Genomic DNA, 18,805 nt, shown 5'->3' on the forward strand with positions numbered 1-18,805 from the left:
AAGCAATTTTGGACTCTAGAAGTCGTGGAAAACTTCAATATTTAATAGACTAGAAATGGTTTGGGCCTGAAGAACGCTCTTGGGAATTTGCTAGTGATGTCCATGCCCCACTTTTCATAGCAAAATTTCATAGAAAGTATCCTTTCAAGCCTGGTCCGGGAGGGAGGTCCTTAAGAGGGGGTACTGTCAGGTTCCATAGTAAATAGGTGGTTAATTCAATTTAACAATCATACAATGTCCTAGTTAATTTTAATATTTGGTTTAAAGATTTATTTAGTTTGTTCACTCAAGATTGGTTGGGCCTTGACCTTTGCATTCAGAGTACTGCAAATACCCCAAGCCAAGATGGAGGGCAGAGGCAGGAGTTCTGATTGGGTGGCAGGTTGACAATAGTTTGTTTTCCAACATTCTAAACTGCCTTTCATTAGTTACTTCTTCTGAGCTAGTCATGTTTTTGTCTGTCTCCTGTTTTTTGGGCCTTGGAAGATTCTTCTAGAAGAAAATTTTCATGAAAGATGAACAAAAAACAACTTGTAAGAAAATATTTATTTTTGGTGAAATAATCTTTGGAGAGGAAGAAGAAAGCTGCAAAGTCTTCTACTACACAATTCAAGTTAAGTGTTTTTACATATCATAAACTGTCCTGCACAGCAAGGGTTAGCTGTTATTCAGTTTTATTTATTTTGATTTTTATCCTGAAGTTAAAGGGTTAACTCTCGCTATTTTAATGAGGACATTTGTAAACAGGAAAAGTTATGTTTAGACCTGGTTCGCGCGTGCGTATGAGAAACTGTTTATTAAAACTCATACTTACCTTGTCAGAGTCATCGTGTTCGGGTTCCTGTGGACGTCGGCTGCAGCTGCGTCGCGTTTCGCTTCCATTTGAAGAAACTGACGGTTCCGCGGTGGCGGTGATTTCTTCGCGTCGGCAGAAGCGAAAAAGCAGAAACTTCCTTGTCGGGTCTGACTGCCGTATGCAGGTTAACTCTGTTTGCTAGAAGGAACAAGGTAAGATTGCACGTTTAGATTTTCTAAAGACGTCGTGTTGTTATTACTGTTTCTAAAACATGGCGAACTTAAAAATAAAGACTGGGTATTGAAATTAAGAAAAAACAAACGGCAAAAGAAGGCAGTAGCATCATTTGCAAGCATTTCAAAGGAGCTGCACACGTTTATTAACAATATATATACTAAAAAAGACGCTCAACTGTGAAAGGTACCTTTCAAGTATTTTATAACTTCATTTACTGTATGGTAAAGGAAAAGAGTGAGCTGTAAAAAGAAGGTTATTTTTTTTGGAAGACGCTAAAGACAAATTCTGTGTTTCCACCATACTATCAAGCGTGCATTTAAAGAACTCATTTTATTTGAGACATGAATGAGTAGAAGTTCATTGTTTTTTCAACAGTCTTCTTTAATAGACTTACTTCAATATTTTCACATTTTTACTTGGTTCATTTCAAATTCATTTATCCCAGTCAAGTATTTGAAAAGACATGCTGAACATTCTTTTTTGAGCAGCGCAGTTTATAAACATGATCCTAAAGGGTTTTAGCAGTTTGGGTAGAAACCAGAACTTAAAACTAAAGTTATAAGAATTATTAAATCCTCTGGGCTTATCGCAGAGGATATTCAGGTAGGATAGTTTTTAATTCATTTAATAACAAGTTGTTTTGTTAATGTGATTATTTAATGTTTAACAATTTTCATTCATGCACAGACCGGAAGAAGATAGAAGATCCAGTGTCTGACTTTATTATTTTATCCACTATTACCCTTTACCCCCAGGGGTGTCTAGTACTCAGCTGTTCAGTTTAGTTGTGAGCTAGACATCTTAGTGGGATTGTGGGACTCAGCAGCTCCTGCGTTGAATATGATATACCAGCCCTGACACCACCAGAGCGGGAGGCCGAGGCCCCACCAGGGCAAAGGAGGCCGAGACCCGACCAGGGCAAGAGGCAGAGGCTGAGGCCCCACCAGGGCAAAAGGCAGAGGCCGAGGCCCCACCAGGGCAAGAGGCAGAGGCCCCACCAGGGCGAGAGGCCGAGGCCCCACCAGGGCGAGAGGCCGAGGCCCCACCAGGTCGAGAGGCCGAGGCCCCACCAGGGCGAGAGGGCGAGAGGTTGATGCCGAAGCCCCACCAAAGTGAGAGGCCGAGGCCTCACCAGGGCGAGAGGCCGAGGCCAAGGCTCTACCAGGGCGAGAGGCCGAGGCCAAGGTCCGACCAGGGCGAGAGGACGAGGCCAAGGCCCGACCAGGGCAAGAGGACGAGGCCAAGGCCCGACCAGGGCGAGAGGACGAGGCCAAGGCCCCACCAGGGCGAGAGACAGAGGCCAAGGCCCCACCAGGGCGAGAGGCAGAGGCCAAGGCCCCACCAGGGCGAGAGGCAGAGGCCAAGGCCCCACCAGGGCGAGAGGCAGAGGCCAAGGCCCCACCAGGGCGAGAGGCAGAGGCCAAGGCCCCAACAGGGCGAGAGGCAGAGGCCAAGGCCCCAACAGGGCGAGAAGCAGAGGCCAAGGCCCCAACAGGGCGAGAAGCCAAGGCCCCACCAGAGCGAGAGAGGCCGAGGCCCCACCAGGGCAAGAGGCCGAGGTCTCACCAGGGCGAGAGGCAGAGGCTGAGGGCACACCAGGGCGACAGGCCGAGACACCCCAACAGGGTGAGAGGCCGAGGCCCCACCAGGTTGGGAGGCCGAGGCCCCACCAGGGCAGCCTAGGCCCCACCAGGGGGGGGGAGGCTGAGGCCCGTCCAGGGAGGGAGGCAGAGGCTAAGAGGCCAAGGACCCACCAGGGTGAGAGGCCAAGGCCCCACCAGGGCGAGAGGCAGAGGCCAAGGCCCCACCAGGGCGAGATGCCGAGGCCAAGGCCCCACCAGGGCGAGAGGCCGAGGCCAAGGCCCCACCAGGGCGAGAGGCCGAGGCCAAGGCCCCACCAGGGCGAGAGAGGCCGAGGCCAAGGCCCCACCAGGGCGAGAGAGGCCGAGGCCAAGGCCCCACCAGGGCGAGAGAGGCAGAGGCCAAAGCCCCAACAGGGCGAGAGAGGCAGAGGCCAAGGCCGCACCAGGGCGAGAGAGGCTGAGGCCCCACCAGGGCGAGAGAGGCTGAGGCCCCACCAGGGCGAGAGGCTGAGGCCCCACCAGGGCGAGAGGCTGAGGCCCCACCAGGGCGAGAGGCTGAGGCCCCATCAGGGTGAGAGGCTGAGGCCCCACCAGGGTGAGATGGAGAGAGGACGAGGCCCCACCAGGGCGAGAGGCAGAAGCCGAGGCCCCACCAGGGGGAGAGGCAGAAGCCGAGGCCCCATCAGGGGGAGAGGTAGAAGCCGAGGCCCCACCAGGGGGAGAGGCAGAAGCCGAGGCCCCACCAGGGGGAGAGGCAGAAGCCGAGGCCCCACCAGGGCGAGAGGCAGAAGCCGAGGCCCCACCAGGACGAGAGGCAGAAGCCGAGGCCCCACCAGGGCGAGAGGCCGAGGCCAAGGCCCCACCAGGGCGAGAGGCTGAGGCCCCACCAGGGTGAGAGGCTGAGGCCCCATCAGGGTGAGAGGCTGAGGCCCCACCAGGGTGAGATGGAGAGAGGACGAGGCCCCACCAGGGCGAGAGGCAGAAGCCGAGGCCCCACCAGGGGGAGAGGCAGAAGCCGAGGCCCCATCAGGGGGAGAGGTAGAAGCCGAGGCCCCACCAGGGGGAGAGGCAGAAGCCGAGGCCCCACCAGGGGGAGAGGCAGAAGCCGAGGCCCCACCAGGGCGAGAGGCAGAAGCCGAGGCCCCACCAGGACGAGAGGCAGAAGCCGAGGCCCCACCAGGGCGAGAGGCCGAGGCCAAGGCCCCACCAGGGCGAGAGGCCGAGGCCAAGGCCCCACCAGGGCGAGAGGCCGAGGCCAAGGCCCCACCAGGGCGAGAGAGGCCAAGGCCCCACCAGGGCGAGAGAGGCCGAGGCCCCACCAGGGCGAGAGAGGCGGAGGCCAAGGCCCCACAAGGGCGAGAGAGGCAGAGGCCAAGGCCCCACCAGGGCGAGAGAGGCAGAGGCCAAGGCCCCACCAGGGCGAGAGAGGCAGAGGCCAAGGCCCCACCAGGGCGAGAGAGGCAGAGGCCAAGGCCCCACCAGGGCGAGAGAGGCAGAGGCCAAGGCCCCACCAGGGCGAGAGAGGCAGAGGCCAAGGCCCCACCAGGGCGAGAGAGGCAGAGGCCAAGGCCCCACCAGGGCGAGAGAGGCTGAGGCCCCACCAGGGTGAGAGAGGCTGAGGCCCCACCAGGGTGAGAGGCTGAGGCCCTACCAGGGTGAGAGGCTGAGGCCCCACCAGGGTGAGAGGCTGAGGCCCCATCAGGGTGAGAGGCTGAGGCCCCACCAGGGTGAGAGGCTGAGGCCCCACCAGGGTGAGAGGCTGAGGCCCCACCGGGTCGAGAGGTTGAGGCCCCGTCAGGGTGAGATGGAGAGAGGACGAGGCCCCACCAGGGCGAGAGGCAGAAGCCGAGGCCCCACCAGGGGGAGAGGCAGAAGCCGAGGCCCCACCAGGGGGAGAGGCAGAAGCCGAGGCCCCACCAGGGGGGAGAGGCAGAAGCCGAGGCCCCACCAGGGGGGAGAGGCAGAGGCCGAGGCCCCACCAGGGCAAGAGGCAGAGGCCGAGGCCCCACCAGGGCAAGAGGCAGAGGCCGAGGCCCCACCAGGGCAAGAGGCAGAGGCCGAGGCCCCACCAGGGCGAGAGGCAGAGGCCGAGGCCCCACCAGGGTGAGAGGCCGAGGCCCCACCAGGGCGAGAGGGCGAGAGGTTGATGCCGAAGCCCCACCAAAGTGAGAGGCCGAGGCCCCACCAGGGCGAGAGGCCGAGGCCAAGGCTCTACCAGGGCGAGAGGCCGAGGCCAAGGCCCGACCAGGGCGAGAGGCCGAGGCCAAGGCCCGACCAGGGCAAGAGGACGAGGCCAAGGCCCGACCAGGGCAAGAGGACGAGGCCAAGGCCCCACCAGGGCGAGAGGCAGAGGCCAAGGCCCCAACAGGGCGAGAGGCAGAGGCCAAGGCCCCAACAGGGCGAGAGGCAGAGGCCAAGGCCCCAACAGGGCGAGAGGCAGAGGCCAAGGCCCCACCAGGGCGAGAGGCAGAGGCCGAGGCCGCACCAGGGCGAGAAGCCAAGGCCCCACCAGAGCGAGAGAGGCCGAGGCCCCACCAGGGCAAGAGGCCGAGGTCACACCAGGGCGAGAGGCAGAGGCTGAGGGCACACCAGGGCGACAGGCCGAGACACCCCAACAGGGTGAGAGGCGAGGCCCCACCAGGTTGGGAGGCCGAGGCCCCACCAGGGCAGCCTAAGCCCCACCAGGGGGGGAGGCCAAGGACCCACCAGGGCGAGAGGCCGAGGCCCCACCAGAGCGAGAGGCCGAGGCCCCACCAGGGCTAGAGGCCAATGCCCGACCAGGGAGAGAGGCCGAGGCCAAGGCCCGACCAGGGAGAGAGGGTGAGAAGCCAATGCCCGACAAGGGAGAGAGGGTGAGAAGCCAATGCCCGACCAGGGAGAGAGGGTGAGAAGCCAATGCCCGACCAGGGAGAGAGGGTGAGAAGCCAATGCCCGACCAGGGAGAGAGGGTGAGAAGCCAATGCCCGACCAGGGCGAGAGGCCGAGGCCAAGGCCCCACCAGGGCGAGAGGCCGAGGCCAAGGCCCCACCAGGGCGAGAGGCCGAGGCCAAGGCCCCACCAGGGCGAGAGGCCGATGCCCCACCAGGGCGAGAGGCCGAGGCCAAGGCCCCACCAGGGCGAGAGAGGCTGATGCCCCACCAGGGCGAGAGAGGCTGAGGCCCCACCAGGGCGAGAGACAGAGGCCCCACCAGGGCGAGAGGCAGAGGCCCCACCAGGGCGAGAGGCAGAGGCCCCACCAGGGTGAGAGGCAGAGGCCCCACCAGGGTGAGAGACAGAGGGCGAGGCCCCACTAGGGTGAGAGGCTGAGGCCCCACCGGGGCGAGAGGCCGAGGCCCCGTCAGGGTGAGATGGGGAAAGACGAGGCCCCACCAGGGCGAGAGGCCGAGGCCCCCACCAGGGCGAGGCAGAAGCCGAGGCCCCACCAGGGGGAGAGGCAGAAGCCGAGGCCCCACCAGGGGGAGAGGCAGAAGCCGAGGCCCCACCAGGGCTGAATAGCTTGCACTTGAATTAACTTGATATTTAGAACATCCACCCTAATGGAAAATAAATAAAATGTAGCCTGTGTTCCTGATAAGACTGTCTGTCATTTGAATCACTTATGTACAACAAGTGGAGTGTTCCTAGCTTCTAAATTGGAGGAACCGCTTTCAGGCTCCCTCCAATGGCTTTCCTCACGGGCGCCCACGAGGAAAGCCCTAAATATCAAGTTCAAGCTATTCGGTGCAGATTAGGAAAGTGATCTACAGATATGTCTCAAGGTAGCCCGGATGAAAACTTGTTATAGGTTGAAACACTGGTTGGCTTTTTCTTTGCTTGTTCAGTTAGAAATAATGAACTTTATCTTTTGTATGTTGAGTTAGAGTGAACAATCTGTTTTAAGTGGTTGGTTTAATAAAACCTCGAAACATTATTGGCATTTGAATTCAATATTGAAGGGACATCAAAATGCAACTAGTATTTGAGGCATAAACTGCTGCCAATTCAAGACTTATAGGTTTGGTGCTGGAACTAGGTCTTTTAGACTGTCTACAAGAAGGATAGGCAAGGAAGAAAGAATACAAGAAACAAAAATGGACATGGAAAGGAGACTAGGAAGCGGGAATAGGACATAGAATAGGCACTATAAAGAGACTGGTACTATGAAAAGGGAATATGATTAAGAGGAATGTTCAACAAATTTCACCTGCTTAATATATCAGTCAAAATAGAATGGACCCAGGAACTGGCTATATCCCAACTAGATTACTGCAACAGCATGTGTGTGTTTATAAGCCACTCCAAGAAAAATATCCATATCCTACTTATGTTTCTCATGCAATCTTCTGCCTCAAACATAGGGACTAGCTTTTATTGCTTTAGATCAAATGCCATGGATGGGGCAACAAAAAATCTGAGACACCCCACCAGGGCGAGAGGGCAGAGGCCGAGGCCCCACCAGGGTGAGAGGCCGAGGCCCCACCAGGGTAAGACGGCGAGAGGTCGAGGCCCCACCAGGGCGAGAGGCCGCGGCCCCACCAGGGCGAGACACCCCAACAGGGCGAGAGGCCGAGGCCCCACCAATGCGAGAGGCCGAGAGGCCCCACCAGGGCGAGAGGGCGAGGCTCTACCAGGGCGAGAGGCCAAGGCCCGACCAGGGCGAGAGGCCGATGCCAAGGCCCGACCAGGGCGAGAGGCCGATGCCAAGGCCCGACCAGGGCAAGAGGCCAAAGCCAATGTCCCACCAGGGAAAGAGGCAGAGGCCAATGCCCCACCAGGGCGAGAGGCAGAGGCCAAAGCCCCACCAGGGCGAGAGGCAGAGGCCAAAGCCCCACCAGGGCGAGAGGCAGAGGCCGAGGCCTCACCAGGGCGAGAGGCCGAGGCCTCACCAGGGCGAGAGGCCGAGGCCTCACCAGGGCGAGAGGGCGAGACACCCCAACAGGGCAAGAGGCCGAGGCCCCACCAGGGCCTCACCAGGGCGGGAGGCCGAGGCCCCACCAGGGCGGAAGGCTGAGGCCCAGGTCCCACCAGGGCGAGAGGGCGAGGCTCTACCAGTGCGAGAAGCCGAGGCCCCACCAGGGCGAGAGAGGCCGAGGCCAAGGCCCGATCAGGGCGAGAGGCCGAGGCCAATGCCCCACCAGGGCGAGAGAGGCCGAGGCCCCACCAGGGCGAGAGAGGCCGGGGCCCCACCAGGGCGAGAGAGGCCGAGGGCCCCACCAGGGCGAGAGAGGCCGAGGGCCCCACCAGGGCGAGAGGCAGAGGCCCGCCAGCCGAGAGGCCGAGATACCCCAACAGGGCGAGAGGCCAAGACACCACAACAGGGCGAGAGGCCAAGACACCCCAACAGGGCGAGAGGCCGAGGCCCCACCAGGGCGAGAGGGGCCGATGCCCCACCAGGGCGAGAGGCAGAAGCCGAGGCCCCACAAGGGCGAGAGGCAGAAGCCGAGGCCCCACAAGAGCGAGAGGCAGAAGCCGAGGCCCCACCAGGGCAAGAGGCCAGGGCCCCACCAGGGCAAGAGGCCAGGGCCCCACCAGGGCAAGAGGCCGAGGCCCCACCAGGGCAAGAGGCCGAGGCCCCACCAGGGCAAGAGGCCGAGGCCCCACCAGGGCAAGAGGCAGAGGCCCCACCAGGGCAAGAGGCAGAGGCCGATGCCCCACCAGGGCGAGAGGCAGAGGCCGATGCCCCACCAGGGCAAGAGGCAGAGGCCAATGCCCCACCAGGGCGAGAGGCAGAGGCCGATGCCCCACCAGGGCGAGAGGCCAAGGCCCCACCAGGGCAAGAGGGCGAGAGGCCAAGGCCCCTCCAGGGCGAGAGGCAGAGGTCCCCCCAGGGCGAGAGGCCGAGGCCCCACCAGTAATATATGCAAATATACAATTTGAAAGCAATGTGTTTGGCAAGCTGGAGAGTACCATGGATGATACCAAGACTCGCCCTCTGACTCTAAAGAAAGCTATATAATGTCTAAAAGATCCAGTTCAAGCACCAAACTCATAGGTCTTAAATTGCCAGCAGTTTATGCCTCAAATAAATACTGGTTGTATTTTGATGTTCCAATCAATATGTAATTCACATTTCAATTCAATGTTATGTGGCTTTATTAAACCTAATCCTCAACATACATAGGTTCTATTTCTTCCAACTGAACAAGCTCAAGTAAAGAAATTGACACAGTATCTGTAGATCACTTTCCTAATCTGCAACAAATACAAGTTGAACAGATACAAGCTGAATAGCTTGCACTTGAATTAACTTGATATTTAGAACATCCACCCTAATGGAAAAGAAATAAAATGTAGCCTGTGTTCCTGATAAGACTGCCTGTCATTTGAATCTCCTATGTCAACAACCAGTGGAGTGTTCCTAGCTTCTAAATTGGAGGAACCTCTTTCAGGCTCCCTCCAATGGCTTTCCTCACGGGCGCCCACGAGGAAAGCCCTAAATATCAAGTTCAAGCTATTCGGTGCAGATTAGGAAAGTGATCTACAGATATGTCTCAATGTAGCCCGGATGAAAACTTGTTATAGGTTGAAACACTGGTTGGCTTTTTCTTTGCTTGTTCAGTTAGAAATAATGAACTTTATCTTTTGTATGTGGAGTTAGAGTGAACAATCTGTTTTAAGTGGTTGGTTTAATAAAACCTCGAAACATTATTGGCATTTGAATTCAATATTGAAGGGACATCAAAATGCAACTAGTATTTCAGGCATACACTGCTGCCATTCAAGACTTATAGGTCTGGTGCTGGAACTAGGTCTTTTAGACTGTCTACAAGAAGGATAGGCAAGGAAGAAAGAATGCGAGAAACAAAAATGGACATGGAAAGGAGACTAGGAAGAGGGAATAGGACATAGAATAGGCACTATAAAGAGACTGGTACTATGAAAAGGGAATATGATTAAGAGGAATGTTCAACACATTTCACCTGCTTAATATATCAGTCAAAATAGAATGGACCCAGGAACAGGCTTTATCCCAACTAGATTACTGCAACAGCATGTGTGTGTTTATAAGCCACTCCAAGAAAAATATCCATATCCTACTTATGTCTCTCATGCGATCTTCTGCCTCAAACATAGGGACTAGCTTTTATTGCTTTAGATCATAAATGCCATGGATGGGGCAACAAAAAATCTGAGACACCCCACCAGAGCGAGAGGCAGAGGCCGAGGCCCCACCAGGGCGAGAGAGGCAGAGGCCGAGGCCCCACCAGGGCGAGAGGCAGAGGCCGAGGCCCCACCAGGGCGAGAGGCAGAGGCCGAGGCCCCACCAGGGCGAGAGGCAGAGGCCGAGGCCCCACCAGGGCGAGAGGCAGAGGCCGAGGCCCCACCAGGATAAGACGGTGAGAGTCCGAGGCCCCACCAGGGCGAGAGGTCGAGGCCCCACCAGGGCGAGAGGTCGAGGCCCCACCAGGGCGAGAGGTCGAGGCCCCACCAGGGCGAGAGGCCGAGGCCCCACCAGGGCGAGGCTACACCAGGGTGAGAGGCCGAGGCCAAGGCCCGATCAGGGCGGGAGGCCGAGGCCAACGCCCGACCAGGGCGAACGGCAGAGGCCCCACCAAGGCGAAAGGCAGAGGCCCCACCAGGGCGAAAGGCAGAGGCCCCACAAGGGCGAAAGGCAGAGGCCAAGGCCCCACCAGGGCGAAAGGCAGAGGCCGAGGCCCCACCAGGGCGAAAGGCCGAGGCCCCACCAGGGCGAAAGGCAGAGGCCGAGGCACCACCAATGCGAGAGGCCGAGAGGCCCAGGCCCCACCAATGCGAGAGGCCGAGAGGCCCAGGCCCCACCAGGGCGAGAGGGCGAGGCTCTACCAGTGCGAGAGGCCGAGGCCCCACCAGGGTGAGAGGCCGAGGCCAAGGCCCGACCAGGGCGAGAGGCCGAGGCCAATGCCCGACCAGGGCGAGAGGCCGAGGCCAATGCCCGACCAGGGCGAGAGGCAGAGGCCCTACCAGGGAGAAAGGCAGAGGCCCCACCAGGGCGAGAGACCGAGGCCCCACCAGGTCGAGAGGCCGAGGCCAAGGCCCTACCTGGGCGAGAGGCCAAAGCCAAGGCCCTACCTGGGCGAGAGGTAGAGACCAAGGCCCCACAAGGGCGAGAGATAGAGGCCAAGTCCCCACCAGGGCGAGAGGGGCCGATGCCCAAACAGGGCGATAAAGGCCGATGCCCCACTAGGGCGCGAGGCAGAAGCCAAGGCCCCACCAGGGCGAGAGGCCGAGGCCACACCAGGGCGAGAGGCAGAGGCCCCACCAGGGTGAGAGAGGCAGAGGCCGAGGCCTCACCAGCCGAGAGGCAGAGACACCCCAAGAGGGCGAGAGGCCGATGCCCCACCAGGGCGAGAGGCCGAGGCCACACCAGCCGAGAGGCAGAGACACCCCAACAGGGCGAGAGGCCGAGGCCCCACCAGGGGAAGAGGGCGAGAGGCCAAGGCCCCTCCAGGGCGGGAGGCAGAGGCCGAGGCCCCACCAGGGCGAGAGGCAGAGGCCGAGGCCCCACCCGGGCGAGAGGCAGAGGCCGAGGCCCCACCCGGGCGAGAGGCAGAGGCCGAGGCCCCACCCGGGCGAGAGGCAGAGGCCGAGGCGCCACCAGGGCGAGAGGCCGAGGCCCCACCAGGGCGAGAGGCAGAGGCCGAGGCCCCACCAGGGCGAGAGGCAGAGGCCGAGGCCCCACCAGGGCGAGAGGCAGAGGCCGAGGCCCCACCAGGGCGAGAGGCAGAGGCCCCACCAGGATAAGACTGTGAGAGGCCGAGGCCCCACCAGGGCGAGAGGCCGAGGCCCCACCAGGGCGAGAGGCCGAGGCCCCACCAGGGCGAGAGGCCGAGGCCCCACCAATGCGAGAGGTTGAGAGGCCCAGGCCCCACCAGGGATAGAGGGCGAGGCTCTACCAGTGCGAGAAGCCGAGGCCCCATCAGGGTGAGAGGCCGAGGCCAAGGCCCGATCAGGGCGAGAGGCCGAGGTCCAATGCCCCACCAGGGCGAGAGGCAGAGGCCCCACCAGAGTGAAAGGCAGAGGCCCCACCAGGACGAAAGGCAGAGGCCCCACCAGGGCGAAAGGCAGAGGCCCCACCAGGGCAAAAGGCAGAGGCCCCACCAGGGCGAAAGGCAGAGGCCAAGGCCCCACCAGTGCGAGAGACAGAGGTTGAGGCCTCGCCAGCCGAGAGGCAGATGCCGAAGCTCCAACAGGGCAAGAGGACGAGGCCCCACCAGGGCGAGAGGCCAAGGCCCCACCAGGGCGAGAGGGCGAGGCCGAGGCCCGACCAGGTCAAGAGGCCAAAGCCAAAGCCCCACCAGGGCGAGAGGCAGAGGCCAAAGCCCCACCAGGGCGAGAGGCAGAGGCCGAGGCCCCACCAGGGCGAGAGGCAGAGGCCGAGGCCCCACCAGGGCGAGAGGCAGAGGCCGAGGCCCCACCAGGGCGAGAGGCAGAGGCCGAGGCCCCACCAGGGCGAGAGGCAGAGGCCGAGGCCCCACCAGGGCGAGAGGCCGAGGCCAAGGCCCGACCAGGGCAAGAGGACGGGGCCAAGGCCCGACCAGGGCAAGAGGACGAGGCCAAGGCCCCACCAGGGCGAGAGGCAGAGGCCAAGGCCCCAACAGGGCGAGAGGCAGAGGCCAAGGCCCCAACAGGGCGAGAGGCAGAGGCCAAGGCCCCAACAGGGCGAGAGGCAGAGGCCAAGGCCCCACCAGGGCGAGAGGCAGAGGCCGAGGCCGCACCAGGGCGAGAAGCCAAGGCCCCACCAGAGCGAGAGAGGCCGAGGCCCCACCAGGGCAAGAGGCCGAGGTCACACCAGGGCGAGAGGCAGAGGCTGAGGGCACACCAGGGCGACAGGCCGAGACACCCCAACAGGGTGAGAGGCGAGGCCCCACCAGGTTGGGAGGCCGAGGCCCCACCAGGGCAGCCTAAGCCCCACCAGGGGGGGAGGCCAAGGACCCACCAGGGCGAGAGGCCGAGGCCCCACCAGAGCGAGAGGCCGAGGCCCCACCAGGGCTAGAGGCCAATGCCTGACCAGGGAGAGAGGCCGAGGCCAAGGCCCGACCAGGGAGAGAGGGTGAGAAGCCAATGCCCGACAAGGGAGAGAGGGTGAGAAGCCAATGCCCGACCAGGGAGAGAGGGTGAGAAGCCAATGCCCGACCAGGGAGAGAGGGTGAGAAGCCAATGCCCGACCAGGGAGAGAGGCCGAGGCCAAGGCCCCACCAGGGCGAGAGGCCGAGGCCAAGGCCCCACCAGGGCGAGAGGCCGAGGCCAAGGCCCCACCAGGGCGAGAGGCCGAGGCCAAGGCCCCACCAGGGCGAGAGGCCGATGCCCCACCAGGGCGAGAGGCCGAGGCCAAGGCCCCACCAGGGCGAGAGAGGCTGATGCCCCACCAGGGCGAGAGAGGCTGAGGCCCCACCAGGGCGAGAGACAGAGGCCCCACCAGGGCGAGAGGCAGAGGCCCCACCAGGGTGAGAGGCAGAGGCCCCACCAGGGTGTGAGACAGAGGGCGAGGCCCCACTAGGGTGAGAGGCTGAGGCCCCACCGGGGCGAGAGGCCGAGGCCCCGTCAGGGTGAGATGGGGAAAGACGAGGCCCCACCAGGGCGAGAGGCCGAGGCCCCCACCAGGGCGAGGCAGAAGCCGAGGCCCCACCAGGGGGAGAGGCAGAAGCCGAGGCCCCACCAGGGGGAGAGGCAGAAGCCGAGGCCCCACCAGGGGCCGAGGTCCCACCAGGGCTGAATAGCTTGCACTTGAATTAACTTGATATTTAGAACATCCACCCTAATGGAAAAGAAATAAAATGTAGCCTGTGTTCCTGATAAGACTGTCTGTCATTTGAATCACTTATGTACAACAAGTGGAGTGTTCCTAGCTTCTAAATTGGAGGAACCGCTTTCAGGCTCCCTCCAATGGCTTTCCTCACGGGCGCCCACGAGGAAAGCCCTAAATATCAAGTTCAAGCTATTCGGTGCAGATTAGGAAAGTGATCTACAGATATGTCTCAAGGTAGCCCGGATGAAAACTTGTTATAGGTTGAAACATTGGTTGGCTTTTTCTTTGCTTGTTCAGTTAGAAATAATGAACTTTATCTTTTGTATGTTGAGTTAGAGTGAACAATCTGTTTTAAGTGGTTGGTTTAATAAAACCTCGAAACATTATTGGCATTTGAATTCAATATTGAAGGGACATCAAAATGCAACTAGTATTTGAGGCATAAACTGCTGCCAATTCAAGACTTATAGGTTTGGTGCTGGAACTAGGTCTTTTAGACTGTCTACAAGAAGGATAGGCAAGGAAGAAAGAATACAAGAAACAAAAATGGACATGGAAAGGAGACTAGGAAGCGGGAATAGGACATAGAATAGGCACTATAAAGAGACTGGTACTATGAAAAGGGAATATGATTAAGAGGAATGTTCAACAAATTTCACCTGCTTAATATATCAGTCAAAATAGAATGGACCCAGGAACTGGCTATATCCCAACTAGATTACTGCAACAGCATGTGTGTGTTTATAAGCCACTCCAAGAAAAATATCCATATCCTACTTATGTTTCTCATGCAATCTTCTGCCTCAAACATAGGGACTAGCTTTTATTGCTTTAGATCAAATGCCATGGATGGGGCAACAAAAAATCTGAGACACCCCACCAGGGCGAGAGGGCAGAGGCCGAGGCCCCACCAGGGTGAGAGGCCGAGGCCCCACCAGGGTAAGACGGCGAGAGGTCGAGGCCCCACCAGGGCGAGAGGCCGCGGCCCCACCAGGGTGAGACACCCCAACAGGGCGAGAGGCCGAAGCCCCACCAATGCGAGAGGCCGAGAGGCCCCACCAGGGCGAGAGGGCGAGGCTCTACCAGGGCGAGAGGCCAAGGCCCGACCAGGGCGAGAGGCCGATGCCAAGGCCCGACCAGGGCGAGAGGCCGATGCCAAGGCCCGACCAGGGCAAGAGGCCAAAGCCAATGTCCCACCAGGGAAAGAGGCAGAGGCCAATGCCCCACCAGGGCGAGAGGCAGAGGCCAAAGCCCCACCAGGGCGAGAGGCAGAGGCCAAAGCCCCACCAGGGCGAGAGGCAGAGGCCGAGGCCTCACCAGGGCGAGAGGCCGAGGCCTCACCAGGGCGAGACACCCCAACAGGGCAAGAGGCCGAGGCCCCACCAGGGCCTCACCAGGGCGGGAGGCCGAGGCCCCACCAGGGCGGAAGGCTGAGGCCCAGGTCCCACCAGGGCGAGAGGGCGAGGCTCTACCAGTGCGAGAAGCCGAGGCCCCACCAGGGCGAGAGAGGCCGAGGCCAAGGCCCGATCAGGGCGAGAGGCCGAGGCCAATGCCCCACCAGGGCGAGAGAGGCCGAGGCCCCACCAGGGCGAGAGAGGCCGGGGCCCCACCAGGGCGAGAGAGGCCGAGGGCCCCACCAGGGCGAGAGAGGCCGAGGGCCCCACCAGGGCGAGAGGCAGAGGCCCGCCAGCCGAGAGGCCGAGATACCCCAACAGGGCGAGAGGCCAAGACACCACAACAGGGCGAGAGGCCAAGACACCCCAACAGGGCGAGAGGCCGAGGCCCCACCAGGGCGAGAGGGGCCGATGCCCCACCAGGGCGAGAGGCAGAAGCCGAGGCCCCACAAGGGCGAGAGGCAGAAGCCGAGGCCCCACAAGGGCGAGAGGCAGAAGCCGAGGCCCCACAAGGGCGAGAGGCAGAAGCCGAGGCCCCACAAGGGCGAGAGGCAGAAGCCGAGGCCCCACCAGGGCAAGAGGCCAGGGCCCCACCAGGGCAAGAGGCCAGGGCCCCACCAGGGCAAGAGGCCAGGGCCCCACCAGGGCAAGAGGCCGAGGCCCCACCAGGGCAAGAGGCCGAGGCCCCACCAGGGCAAGAGGCAGAGGCCCCACCAGGGCAAGAGGCAGAGGCCCCACCAGGGCAAGAGGCAGAGGCCGATGCCCCACCAGGGCGAGAGGCAGAGGCCGATGCCCCACCAGGGCAAGAGGCAGAGGCCAATGCCCCACCAGGGCGAGAGGCAGAGGCCGATGCCCCACCAGGGCGAGAGGCCAAGGCCCCACCAGGGCAAGAGGGCGAGAGGCCAAGGCCCCTCCAGGGCGAGAGGCAGAGGTCCCCCCAGGGCGAGAGGCCGAGGCCCCACCAGTAATATATGCAAATATACAATTTGAAAGCAATGTGTTTGGCAAGCTGGAGAGTACCATGGATGATACCAAGACTCGCCCTCTGACTCTAAAGAAAGCTATATAATGTCTAAAAGATCCAGTTCAAGCACCAAACTCATAGGTCTTAAATTGCCAGCAGTTTATGCCTCAAATAAATACTGGTTGTATTTTGATGTTCCAATCAATATGTAATTCACATTTCAATTCAATGTTATGTGGCTTTATTAAACCTAATCCTCAACATACATAGGTTCTATTTCTTCCAACTGAACAAGCTCAAGTAAAGAAATTGACACAGTATCTGTAGATCACTTTCCTAATCTGCAACAAATACAAGTTGAACAGATACAAGCTGAATAGCTTGCACTTGAATTAACTTGATATTTAGAACATCCACCCTAATGGAAAAGAAATAAAATGTAGCCTGTGTTCCTGATAAGACTGCCTGTCATTTGAATCTCCTATGTACAACAACCAGTGGAGTGTTCCTAGCTTCTAAATTGGAGGAACCTCTTTCAGGCTCCCTCCAATGGCTTTCCTCACGGGCGCCCACGAGGAAAGCCCTAAATATCAAGTTCAAGCTATTCGGTGCAGATTAGGAAAGTGATCTACAGATATATCTCAATGTAGCCCGGATGAAAACTTGTTATAGGTTGAAACACTGGTTGGCTTTTTCTTTGCTTGTTCAGTTAGAAATAATGAACTTTATCTTTTGTATGTTGAGTTAGAGTGAACAATCTGTTTTAAGTGGTTGGTTTAATAAAACCTCGAAACATTATTGGCATTTGAATTCAATATTGAAGGGACATCAAAATGCAACTAGTATTTCAGGCATACACTGCTGCCATTCAAGACTTATAGGTCTGGTGCTGGAACTAGGTCTTTTAGACTGTCTACAAGAAGGATAGGCAAGGAAGAAAGAATGCGAGAAACAAAAATGGACATGGAAAGGAGACTAGGAAGCGGGAATAGGACATAGAATAGGCACTATAAAGAGACTGGTACTATGAAAAGGGAATATGATTAAGAGGAATGTTCAACACATTTCACCTGCTTAATATATCAGTCAAAATAGAATGGACCCAGGAACAGGCTTTATCCCAACTAGATTACTGCAACAGCATGTGTGTGTTTATAAGCCACTCCAAGAAAAATATCCATATCCTACTTATGTCTCTCATGCGATCTTCTGCCTCAAACATAGGGACTAGCTTTTATTGCTTTAGATCATAAATGCCATGGATGGGGCAACAAAAAATCTGAGACACCCCACCAGAGCGAGAGGCAGAGGCCGAGGCCCCACCAGGGCGAGAGAGGCAGAGGCCGAGGCCCCACCAGGGCGAGAGGCAGAGGCCGAGGCCCCACCAGGGCGAGAGGCAGAGGCCGAGGCCCCACCAGGGCGAGAGGCAGAGGCCGAGGCCCCACCAGGATAAGACGGTGAGAGTCCGAGGCCCCACCAGGGCGAGAGGTCGAGGCCCCACCAGGGCGAGAGGTCGAGGCCCCACCAGGGTGAGAGGCCGAGGCCCCACCAGGGCGAGGCTACACCAGGGTGAGAGGCCGAGGCCAAGGCCCGATCAGGGCGGGAGGCCGAGGCCAACGCCCGACCAGGGCGAACGGCAGAGACCCACCAAGGCGAAAGGCAGAGGCCCCACCAGGGCGAAAGGCAGAGGCCCCACAAGGGCGAAAGGCAGAGGCCAAGGCCCCACCAGGGCGAAAGGCAGAGGCCGAGGCCCCACCAGGGCGAAAGGCAGAGGCCGAGGCCCCACCAGGGCGAAAGGCAGAGGCCGAGGCACCACCAATGCGAGAGGCCGAGAGGCCCAGGCCCCACCAATGCGAGAGGCCGAGAGGCCCAGGCCCCACCAGGGCGAGAGGGCGAGGCTCTACCAGTGCGAGAGGCCGAGGCCCCACCAGGGTGAGAGGCCGAGGCCAAGGCCCAACCAGGGCGATAGGCCGAGGCCCAGGCCCGACCGGGGCGAGAGGCCGAGGCCAAGGCCCGACCAGGGCGAGAGGCCGAGGCCAAGGCCCGACCAGGGCGAGAGGCCGAGGCCAATGCCCGACCAGGGCGAGAGGCCGAGGCCAATGCCCGACCAGGGCGAGAGGCAGAGGCCCTACCAGGGAGAAAGGCAGAGGCCCCACCAGGGCGAGAGACCGAGGCCCCACCAGGTCGAGAGGCCGAGGCCAAGGCCCTACCTGGGCGAGAGGCCGAAGCCAAGGCCCTACCTGGGCGAGAGGTAGAGACCAAGGCCCCATAAGGGCGAGAGATAGAGGCCAAGTCCCCACCAGGGCGAGAGGGGCCGATGCCCAAACAGGGCGATAAAGGCCGATGCCCCACTAGGGCGCGAGGCAGAAGCCAAGGCCCCACCAGGGCGAGAGGCCGAGGCCACACCAGGGCGAGAGGCAGAGGCCCCACCAGGGTGAGAGGCAGAGGCCGAGGCCTCACCAGCCGAGAGGCAGAGACACCCCAAGAGGGCGAGAGGCCGATGCCCCACCAGGGCGAGAGGCCGAGGCCACACCAGCCGAGAGGCAGAGACACCCCAACAGGGCGAGAGGCCGAGGCCCCACCAGGGGAAGAGGGCGAGAGGCCAAGGCCCCTCCAGGGCGGGAGGCAGAGGCCGAGGCCCCACCAGGGCGAGAGGCAGAGGCCGAGGCCCCACCCGGGCGAGAGGCAGAGGCCGAGGCCCCACCCGGGCGAGAGGCAGAGGCCGAGGCCCCACCCGGGCGAGAGGCAGAGGCGCCACCCGGGCGAGAGGCAGAGGCCGAGGCCCCACCAGGGCGAGAGGCAGAGGCCGAGAGGCAGAGGCCGAGGCCCCACCAGGGCGAGAGGCAGAGGCCGAGGCCCCACCAGGGCGAGAGGCAGAGGCCGAGGCCCCACCAGGGCGAGAGGCAGAGGCCGAGGCCCCACCAGGGCGAGAGGCAGAGGCCCCACCAGGATAAGACTGTGAGAGGCCGAGGCCCCACCAGGGCGAGAGGCCGAGACCCCACCAGGGCGAGAGGCCGAGGCCCCACCAGGGCGGGAGGCCGAGGCCCCACCAATGCGAGAGGTTGAGAGGCCCAGGCCCCACCAGGGATAGAGGGCGAGGCTCTACCAGTGCGAGAAGCCGAGGCC

General features: G+C 60.6%; 1 long non-coding RNA gene across 1 annotated transcript in view; it reads right to left on the minus strand.

The window, feature by feature from the left end:
• Positions 1 to 18,805, minus strand: part of LOC138562843 (uncharacterized) — a 115,519-nt gene that overhangs the window by 10,744 nt on the left and 85,970 nt on the right. The window contains exon 2 of the long non-coding RNA XR_011299353.1: positions 815 to 994. This is a non-coding gene — a long non-coding RNA (uncharacterized lncRNA). The remainder of the gene's footprint in view (positions 1 to 814; positions 995 to 18,805) is intronic.

The sequence above is a fragment of the Ambystoma mexicanum genome, unplaced genomic scaffold (assembly GCF_040938575.1).
Source record: "Ambystoma mexicanum isolate Mex_15411 unplaced genomic scaffold, UKY_AmexF1_1 Mex_scaf83, whole genome shotgun sequence".
NCBI classification, from domain to species: Eukaryota; Metazoa; Chordata; class Amphibia; order Caudata; family Ambystomatidae; genus Ambystoma; species Ambystoma mexicanum.